The sequence below is a fragment of the Triticum aestivum genome, chromosome 4A, assembly GCF_018294505.1.
Source record: "Triticum aestivum cultivar Chinese Spring chromosome 4A, IWGSC CS RefSeq v2.1, whole genome shotgun sequence".
Lineage (NCBI taxonomy): Eukaryota > Viridiplantae > Streptophyta > Magnoliopsida > Poales > Poaceae > Triticum > Triticum aestivum.
In genome coordinates, this window is record NC_057803.1 from 496,329,505 (window position 1) to 496,340,609 (window position 11,105).

The following is an 11,105-nucleotide window of genomic DNA, read 5'->3' on the forward strand; positions in this document are numbered from 1 at the left end:
GCGCGGGTTGAGATGGAGGGAGTTGTCGGAGCACAACGAGACAAAGATATATCTTAAATATTTCGGGCTAACAAGGCGCGGGTTGAAATTTCCGGACAAGCCTAATGTGTATTGTACCAAATCAATTCTCACTACAATGTCATTCAAAACTTTGAATTCATGTTATGTTCAATTAAAATATTTCGCTACGTGTATAATGCATGCAACCTAGTACTCAAATGGATGTTTTAGTGCATTCCAAACGTATATACTACCGCTTCAATATGAACTAAATTTGAATTTGTTTCTCTATTTGAATAAGATCTACAATTATGATTGTTGTGAAGTCAAAGCATTTGAATTTGTTTCTCTATTTTAATAAGATCTGCAATCGTCATTATTGTCAAGTTAAACCATCGTTCATGTATTATCTTCACAGCACACCACATGATTAGTCTCGAGTTACATATGAACTATGTGTACTATATGAACTCGAACTTGATTTTTTGAATCCACTTTATGTTGATTTCAAATCATAGCACATTTCAAGCTCTAGCTAGATCTTCACAAACTAAACCATGTCTCATATGTATAATGTGTTTATCACATTATGTATGGTGCCCCCGCCCCCTACGCCTACAAGTGTTTAGATGTGAGTTGCAAACACCACACATTACCACAAATTCAAATAAAATGTGAGAATGTTCGATATATAGTATTGTTTAGATTGTTCGATATTTAGTTGTAAGCTGCAAACGCCACACATTATCACAAATTCAAATAAAGTGTGAGATTGTTTGATGTATAGTATGGTTTAGATTGTTCGACATTTAGCTGTGAGTTGCAAACGCCATGCATCATCACATTATGGTATAACATGTGCAAAACCACAACACACGTATCACCGCTATATTCATGCATGTATATGTTTAAAACACTATGATCTCCTATTCAAATATACGAATCCACTTTCATATCAAATTATGATCTTTGTTAGTCTCTTACACACACATAATCCTCTAACCTTTGTAGCTACCACTAACTTTCTCTCGTGCATGCACACGCCCTCCTCGCCCTCCCCCTCCCTCAGCATTCTATCCATCGCACATATTCTTTTTTTTCTTGAGGTCATTCTCCCACAGTCTCCACAACTCCTTTCCGACACACAATGATCGATAAACATCTCCAGCGATGTCTACCTACAACATACACACGCACCTTCAATCTCCTCCTTTATGTGTCCTTGCCTCGTGTCTCTCATACGGTCCCACACATATGTAAACTCTCGCGCCTGTTTTCATCGATCTCACAACCGCACACTCCTCCCCCTATCTAGCTAGTAGCTGGGCCTCTCGCACCACCTCCTAGCTCCATTCTCTCTATCTATCCGTCTCGCCGGGCCTTATTTGCCTCTAACAAATGGACGTACACCGACCGATCTCCCACTATACATATAGCTAGCTAGGTCCTTATAACTCGTTTTTCCCCACACGTCGATCGATCTACCTCATTAGTTATGTTTCTCCCTTCCTTCGACAAACAACAATTGATCCATCGATCTAGTTAGGTTTTCTTACCAAACAAATGGTTCCCCTTCATCATCCATGGATGTGTCCCGACAGATCTATCACGAACAAGCACACACAGAAACACATCCCCACTCTTATTGATAATATTGTAGTTCCACCCTCAGTTTCTCTAGTAGGCCTCTCCCATCATCTTTGAGAAGCAACTCCATCACCCATACAACACTCTACCCCTCTCCCTCCCTCCCTCTCTCTCCTCTCTCTCTCTCTCTCTGTCCCATCCTATTTCCCATCCTTCAGTTATGTATGGATGTCGACCGATCTCCCTCAAGACATAGCTGGGTCTCTCCTTCTCAACACATATACGAGTCGTTCTACCTCTATAGTTAGGCATCTGTCTACCCCTCCCCCCACCCCCTCCCACAGACACACTGATACATCAAGCGCTCTAGTCATGTCTCCTTGCCACACACAAACTTGACTTGTGCCCTCTAACATTCCGGTAGCTAGCTCAGTCGCCCTATATCTTTGACTTGCACACACACACAATTTCCATGGCTCTCTTCATTAATATTGCACCCACCCACTTGATCCTCTCTTCGACTCTATCGATATCTATGACCCCCCCTCTCTTCTCGTGGATCGCCCGACCCTCTATATATGATATGGATATGCCTCCATTTCACACACATTGCATGCAAAATTTTGTTTGAGATGTCATCGACACATATTCCCACAAATACATTCACAAAATCAACCCCCCCAAAACAAAAAACACTCATGAACGCACAAGCCATTTGTCTAGGTTTGTATCACACACACACGTAGGTCGGGGACGTGCACGAAGAGAAGAGGTGCACGCACGACGCACGTACTCCCGTATCTTTCCAAACCACACCTGCACGGGTACACGGTGGATCTCATTTCTGTACGAAAAGGCAGCCCACATGGTAATTTGACACGTGTACGGGTTTTCCACTAGATGGAGGGAGGATCGTCTACCACGGGTGAACAAACAAATTGCGACTTGACGCGTTATGTTAAAAAAGAGGCAAACCATGTGGGGTCTACCTTAGAGGCAAGGCTCTATACACCGGAGTGCTTTTGATGTGTCCCGTCAACTCGCAGAACGAGGAGAAGCTTGTGTGTACGCCGTCTCCCCCGCCCACGGGCGCGGTGGCTCGTAGGATGAGGTGAAACTTGATTACAATGCCTTACGCCCGCTCCCTCGCCCACGCGCGCGGTGGCTCGCAGGACGAGGAGAAAATTTTACTGTACCCCCTCCGTTTACTCCTCGTCCCTACCTTGGTTAGAGAGATTATCATATTGTTTGGAATATATGTCCCTTAGTAGATTTCAATATGAACTACTAGTACATACTCCAAACACTGATGTATATAGACATATTTTAGAGTGTAGATTCACTCATTTTGCTCCGTATGTAGTCCATATTGAAACAGACATAATAGTACGCACTCTCCCTCGCCCCTCGACCCTCGCCACGTGGTGGACGTGCAGCAATTCATCCGGTCTCATATAGCCAGAACGATATATACTGCGGTACCATTATTGCTCGACTTCTCGAAGAGGTGAAGAGCCAATCGCAAGGTTAATAGTTTGGAGATGCCAAGCGCAAGGTTTATAGGAGAACGAGTAGTAGGTGTCGCGTCATTTATAAATAAAGTTGTAGTGTGAGGTGGGCCATGTAATCACTGAGCCTACGTGTTTTCACTGCTCTTGCACTCATCCGCCGTAAGAATGGAGAAAATTGTAATCTAGTAGTACCACCTTTCGCCGAAAGGTGGGACATCCAGTAGTCCTACCACCTCAGTAATAATGACCAATGAGCCGTCAAATCACATAGACCCAGCAGTAAGTTGGACGGACGAAGCAACCATCACTCTTGAATCCTCTTCTCCCTTCAACGCAGGCGCTAGTGAGAGTTCGCGTCCACTCTGCCCAGGCATGAATGTGGCACCGATTCTTTGGAGCGGCGCTAACCGTTCCAGGCGGGAAGCGCGCGCGGGCGATGGAGGGGCTTTGGGTGGGCCAGGCTGGTCAGGAGCGGGCGTGGTAGCTGTCCGCCTGTCCCTACCGGACGCCCGGAAACAAGAGGATGCACCGACTCTCGCGGCTAAAATCGTACAATACACACCATCTCTCTGTAGGAGTAGGTCGATCTGTCGCTCTCTCTAACACACACATGATGTTGAACACACACACGCACATGCACACACAGGTTCATAGAATAGGAAAATCGTGCGAGTGCGAAGCCACAGGAAGTGAGATACAAATGGAGTACGTACAAGAAGAGAAGAGGTGACAAATATTCCATCAAACCTGGACTGAGGAGTAGTACTCCCTCTTTCTAGGTGTTAAGTCATCCTACGGAAATCAGATATTCCCAAAATGTTTAGGCGTCGTCCATTAACTTCGCATCTCAATCCCCTCCTGGCCTCCTTGCTAGCGAGCGTTGTTACTTAGGGAGAGTTTGGATCCTTAGCAAGAACACTTATAACATAGATGGGCAAGGTTAGGCGTTTGGAACTGTTAAAATATGTTAGCTTTTGTGGGCCAGCTAGCTTGGTGGGCTAGAAAAACCTTGCTAGCTCAGGAGAGCCAGATCGGCTCGCTTCCGACGGCAAACTTCGCGTAGTAGTAAGATAGACTAGTAACATATGCATGTTGTACTAGTCCAAGTTACTCACCACTATGACCAGCCTAGGTAATGTAACCAAACGCTCCTTACTCTGCCTTGTTATCTCCCCCGGAAACCCAATTCATGGAGCGCAACTATGCGTTGATCAGTCAAGAAATCAAATTCGGCTTGCATGTGAGTTAATACGTGGCCCTGCATGGTAGCTAAAATGGCATCTCTTAGTTGTTTGGATTAATTGTTGCATTTAGAGACAGAAATCAGGGCTTTGTTTGGAGGAATGACCGGTCAAGTTTCTCCTTCTCCAATCTGCTTGCACCTTGGTCCCGCTGCACCTTCTAACGTATTACACCTAGACGGAGGGAGTCGTACGAGATACCGTGGCACACTGACTTTGGTCGAATACAAGTGCCCAAAATTGTGTGCATGTTATAATAAGGGTTCACTTAAAATAATGCGTGAGCGAACAGAGGGGTCAATTGGACAGTGTTCCCAAGCAGTAGCGAGATGTGTGAGGTAAGATACACCGCTGGCGCTTTTAATTTTTCTTATTAATTTGTTTGCTTCACCCTTTGACTGGTGGGACCCAACATACTACGTGGAGAGAGGTAAGGTGACTAAGGCTGCATTATTTCTGCACCACTGTGGATAGTCTTCCCACTAAACACGATTATGATTTAAATCCCAATGACTCCCACACACAAAAAAATGGCATGCTTGTCACACGAATGCAGGAATGTATAAAAGGTTATGTTCCTCTCGTTGAACATAACAGGAGGGTTGTGTAGCTGGTTAGCCTGTTCGGTCATCAAACTTGAGGTCTCGGGTTCGATAACTACACTTGAGCATAATTCGTGCCAGGAGAATTCTTTGACTGGTCAAAATGGATGGATATAGAGGTATACGATCTCGTAGTGACTGTATAATCATCTCGTCACGTATAAGCTGCAGCATCGGCACTTGTTTTCTAGGGCTTGCACTCTTACACTCTCTCCAGTATATATATACACGCTGGAGCCTCAGCGCTTGTAGTTGCTCTCTTCACACTCTCTCACGCTCTCCAGATCTAAACAATACTTTGTTGGCCTCTCTCTCTCTCCCCTCATTGCTGGTCAAAGAGTCGGCAGGATCCGTCCGTCAGGAAGGAAAGGAGGCTTAACGCTGTCGCCATTGGCAAGGGAGGGAATCCACTACCGACGCAGCTGTTCACTTTCACCCAGCGGCGGCGCGGGAGGGCCTCCGACCCCTTCTTCTTCGCTACCGTACATAGTGTGGGTCGAACGGCCCACCCACCGAACCACACCTCAAGAACCTTAAGGTATAGTTTACTTATTCCACATGCGTTGCTCTAGCTACATATGGGATTTTTCCACTTCTGCACTTGAATCTAGGTGTTGGATCAAACAGGAAAGTAGTGGGGAAAGTTGTATACCATGAATCTAGGACGTGGATCAAAGAGGAATGGAATGGGGGAAAGTAGTGGGAAAAGTTGTATAGCATGAATCTAGGATGTGGTTCAAAAAGGAAAGGAAGGGGGAAAGTAGTGGGGAAAGTTGTATCGCATGAATCTAAGACATGGTTCAAAGAGGACAAGAATGGGGGAAAGTAATGGGGAAAGTTGTATAGCATAAATCTAGGACCTAGTTCACAGAGGAAAGGAAGTGGGGAAAGTACTAGTAGAGACTGGCTATCCAGCACCTACGTTGGTCGAAAAGGGAAAACAATGACAAACGCAGTACGCACATCTGTAACGAACTGGTCTTTTGTTTTGGGGGACAAGGCTGTAGAGTTTGAGCAGGACTAGATTAGTTGCGCTCACATAGGGAAAGGTGTCTAAAGATAACAAAACTGGGACCAACACAAATATGCATTGGTTGTTTGTTCTTTGTTGCAACAGACTGTGCATCACCCCAGTACATCGGTAGATGCACATGGTGCTGGTGCATCCACTGTCCCGTGCAACTCTTTAGTTGTTGTTAATCTAAGGCCCTGTTTGGTTAAAAACTCCCTAGTCCCTACCTTCTTGGTTCCAGGGACTAAACATGGACTAGAGGTTATTAAATGACATGCTAAAAGACCATGTTACCCCTAGTAATGAACTAATAGAGACAAGGTGCGATGTGTGGCAGGGGCAACTGTTGGAAAAAGTCCCAAAAAGACTCTCCCTCGGGGTTTTCTTTATTTAGTCCCAAATGCCCACTTTTAGTCCCTAAAAGTCCCTCCTGTTTGCTTTAGATGGGACTGACATAGAGTTTTTTAGTCCCTCCACCAAAATGTCCCTGTAAACAAGCACCCTCTAATAATGCCGCTGGAAAATTGATGCAATGCCACAGTTAAAAGCAAATTACATGTTCGAATTTTATTGTTAATATAATCTCTCTGTTAATATTAATCAATGCCACCGTTTGAGAAATGCTACTGTCTTGCTTTCTTTCCCATTTAGATAAGGTAGATGCTTCTTTTTGTTGGCTTCTGTGTCATCCACCATTATTGACCACTAGTTGTTTCCTTTGCACCTCAGTGTAAACATGGTTATCTACTTTACCTCATTGCCATTGTGACCTTTTGTTGCACTACACAAAACACTTTTGTTTTAAGAGTGTTTTGTGCAGTTCAACCAAAGTGTCACACCGACAATGTTGCTTGATTGCTTGATCTTAGTTGAACTGCACAAGAGGAGATCTTACTTCCTATCCGTGTTGGCAAATTTGGTTCAAATCTTCTTCTTGTGAGTTGTTTGAATTCCATGTCATGAGAGGTTAGTACTAGCCTTCTTTCACATGATTATGAAGTGTGCTTTCATATGTTGTGCTACTTGTACGGTAATGTTGCTTGATTTTGGTGAACTGCACAAATGGAGACAAGACTTCCAATATGTATGTGCACTGCAATATCCCATTGAGGTAAGATAAGGATATTTCACAACTGTTGGTCTGTATTTTGCCACTTTCATCAGAAAATTAATGTCATTGTTTTGTGCTATACTTGTGCAACCTAATTGACATGCCAAATCTTACATTGAAGGTGAAGCTTGTCTGTTATTGAACCAAGTGATGAAGGGGAAGAACAAGTGGAAGAAAAACAAAAATCAACTCCTGGTGCTGTAATGAAGCACTGGAACTGTGATGACCCAAGTAATGATATAGTTTTGCATCTTAATTTATTGCTATGGCTAGAACGAGCAATTATTTTTCCACTGATTTGATGCCACTCTTAATGTAATACGTAATTATCTCTACTTGTGCAAACAGGGATCTTCTTTGAAGATACCATATATTTTAGTAGAACTGCACAAGACGATGTTGGAAACATTAATCTAATCGAGGAGTATATAGTAAGCATGGCCACCATAGTAGGTAGCAACAGATGGTTCCACAGAAGTGCTTCATCTGTATTCTCTACACAATAAACCTCCTGACAAAGGTTGGTACTCGCCCACTGATTTCATCCATATGATTGAGCTTTGTCATCTCTATTGGTGTTGTGCTACTGTTTAGATACTGTCATCAAAAAGTGGTATTGTCCTTGAGAAGAGCTTCATCTGTGTTGTTTTAAATATTTCCTTTCCTTTTCTTCGAGCAAACAGGGATGCTAGCATTTAGTTATCCTCTTGTCTTTGCACAATAGGATCATCCTCCTCTGAAGAAGAATATGGAGTACGTGAAGTCACTAGTTCCGAATATGCCAGGATGAAGAGGCCCTGTCTATCTTCTCATCAGAAGGAGCAGTTGAAGGATGGTTACATTACCCCCACAAGACCAAACTAACTTCAGCTTAGAAAGATTGACAAATCTCCATTTTCTTGCTGTGATGCGCGAGTACAATGTTGTTCTAGGATTCTTTCGGTGAGTTCCATTTTTCTAAAAGTGTGCTCTACATGGACCATGTAGGTGCCTGTTTAAACTGTCAATTCATAGTACATTTGCTTTATACTAATCACCTTTTTTGTATTTGTGCAAACAAGGGTGCTCATCTTGATTTCAATGGGAACTGCACAAAATGTTCATGAATACATCGAATCATTCATCTCCACCACAAGAAAGGAGGTGCCGATAAGTTCAAGGCGTTGCAACATATAAGGGCGAAATCATACAAGCTACGTGCAAATTTGGTTGATTTTGGTGGAACTGCACAAAAAGAACAGCTGGTTTATTTAGCACGAGGTGCCATGTCAATGTCCAAACTGATGGAAAACCCTGCCATTCCACAATCGTAGGCATTTGATATTTTGGAATGGGAAAACCTTGTCAAATTTTGCTCATTGATTTTAGCAAGAAGACATGTGTTTGATATTTTTGAATGGGACGCCCTTTGCTGTCAGCAGCGTCGATCAATTTTTTCTTTATTCTTTAGTTGTGAAGTAAATATTGGCTCTGACATGTGAATCATTGAGATGCGTAATCATTGATTGTTTTGAATGTTCTCTATGAATTGTGAGGCCTGTGTGTTTGATTGCAATGTACAGGAACACTAAAAAGCTTCTCAAACTCTTTGTACTCCTTCTGTTCCTTTTTACTTCGCACATTGTGAAAGTGCATACTTTTTTCTATAAGATTGGTCAAAGTAGAGATACTTTGACTGCAGATAATACTTGTATGCAGACTAGAAAGGACCAGAGGGAGTACATGTGAAACTGCTGCAAACGAGGTGATCACCCTGGGAATAATGCTAATACATATTGTTTTGCATGTTCATCCAATGCCAGTGATACAAGAATTCGAACTAATCAAAATAGATTCATTCATACACGGTCGAATTTCATATCAACATGCCGGACTTCATTACATTTCATACATTCTTCAACTAAAAAGGGGTGCGCTGGAGGTATAGTTAATTAACCGAAGCTACCCACATGTGTCCGGCTGAGCTGAATAGAAGCTTCAGTGACTTAACTGCAGGTGTAGTTGCGTAACTGACATGTGGCCCAGATGCCTGTTGGGCCCACGTGTCAGTCAGCCAACTGCACCATTAGTTAAGTAGAAGCAGCGTCCTTCTCCAACATAGCTCTCCGACTCCACGTTGCCGCCTAGAATCTAACCGGCCATCAGTGGTCAACCCGCCTAGCTTGTCATAGCGATTAGGGTAACTAGGAGCCCAATGATCAGGATCCCCACATGACAAACACCTTTCTTCTTGTCATTCTTCTTCTTGAAGTTTGTATGTTGCACAGCCTTGTTCTTCCCATCAAACTTTGCTTTACCATCAAAATTTTCTTTACCATCAAACTTGCCCTTGTTCTTGAACTTGTGGGGCTGGAAGTTCTTCTTCTGTACCAGATTGGCACTAGATCCTCCCTCAATTCCTCGAGCACATGTGTCCTTTGCTCTCGCCTTTTCTTCCACATCAAGAGTGCCAATGAGATCCACAAAGCAGGAAGCTTAGTGATGATACCTCCGGTAACAAACTTGTCCGGTAGCATACAACTGAAGTGCTCAAGTTCTCTAGCAAATGACTGTATCTCATGAGCTTGCTCAACCACGGAGCGCTCTTCAATCATCCTGTAATCATAGAATTGCTCCATGATGTACAGCTCAGTGCCAGCAACCGGAGGGTAGCAGCGGTGGCCTTACTTGGACCCGAGCGGTGGCGACCTACTATGTTCTACTCTTCCTTGTTTTCTGTGTGGTGCGGCCTCGTTGGCAGCGGGGCGGGGCCTCGACAGAGACGGCGATGTCCTCTGTCTCGTTGCCGGCGGGCGGCGGCTCGGCGGAGCAGGGGAAATCCTCCCCCTCATTGCCGGTAGGGTGGGGCCTCGGTAGAGCCGGCGGTGTCCTCTGCCTCATTGTTGGTGCCGCGGAGCCTCAGCGGAGCAGGGCCTCGTCGACGCCAGCGGAACGGGGACTCGTCGGCGCCGGCATTGTGCTCTGCCTCGTCCTCGGTCTCGCCAAACAGTGCCTCGCCCGCTTCATCACCTCTTTGTAGGCGGCCGCAGCCTCCGCCACCCGCATGCGGTACCGCCAGTGCTCGAGGCGGACCTCGCGGGCGGAGCGGTACCAGTCGAGCAATGCCTCCTGCTCCGCCCGCTCCGCGGTGATCTGCTCCTCCGCCTGTAGGTGCTCCTGGAGGAGATGGTGGTTGTAGGCGGCGTCGGGTTGCGCCTCCCAGAACTGCTCCTCACACTTCTGCCTCACTATGTCCATATATTGGGCACGGGCCTCGCTGATGGTCATGGTGCAATGCACCGACAAGGATGGTGCGGAAGAGGGGGTTGGCGCGGGATCATCGACTACCATGTTCTCCATTGGGACGTCGTCGTCCTCCGGCTGCCTGCCGGCCAGCCAGTCAACAGCAATGGCTGCCATTTTCTTGTGGTCCGTCGTCCGCCCGTCCCGAAGAGCGCTGGAGCGCGAGTAAGCCATGGTGGGCTGTAGTGGTATGGACATGAGAATAGGAACGGATGCGGATGACTGCGGCTATGGCTGGCACAACAGTTTATATAGCAATGGTGGGCGGCGGAGGGACGGACGTGTGGCGCCGGAGTAGCCGCCTCGGCAACCCTATATCATTAATGTGGGCGGCAGAAGGACGGACGGATGACACTTGTGTCGTTTGAAGGTGGAGCAATCGCATGCACCGGGAAGCGGGGCGGGCGGCGCTGACCTTTTCGGGCGGAAAGCATGCGCGGGCGAGGGAGGCGGTCTGGGTGGGCCAGGGTAGTCAGACTCGTGCTTGGCAGCGGGTTGGTCCAACAGCCGGACATGCTGGCTCACCAGCTACCTCGCCGAGCTGAGCGACGACAATCAGACGATGGACGTAGCTTCCGACTAGGAGCCGGCGCCACTGTCCAAGCCGGTTCATGCGGTGTTCACCATAGAGCAGGTGTGGCCGCACTTCGACGCCCTAATGGCGGAAGAGCTACCAGCGCATGAGGACCTGTGCTGCAACCTCCATCTCCTCAACGAGCATCGGTGAACAAGAGAATGACAATGCCGTCGCGGACATGT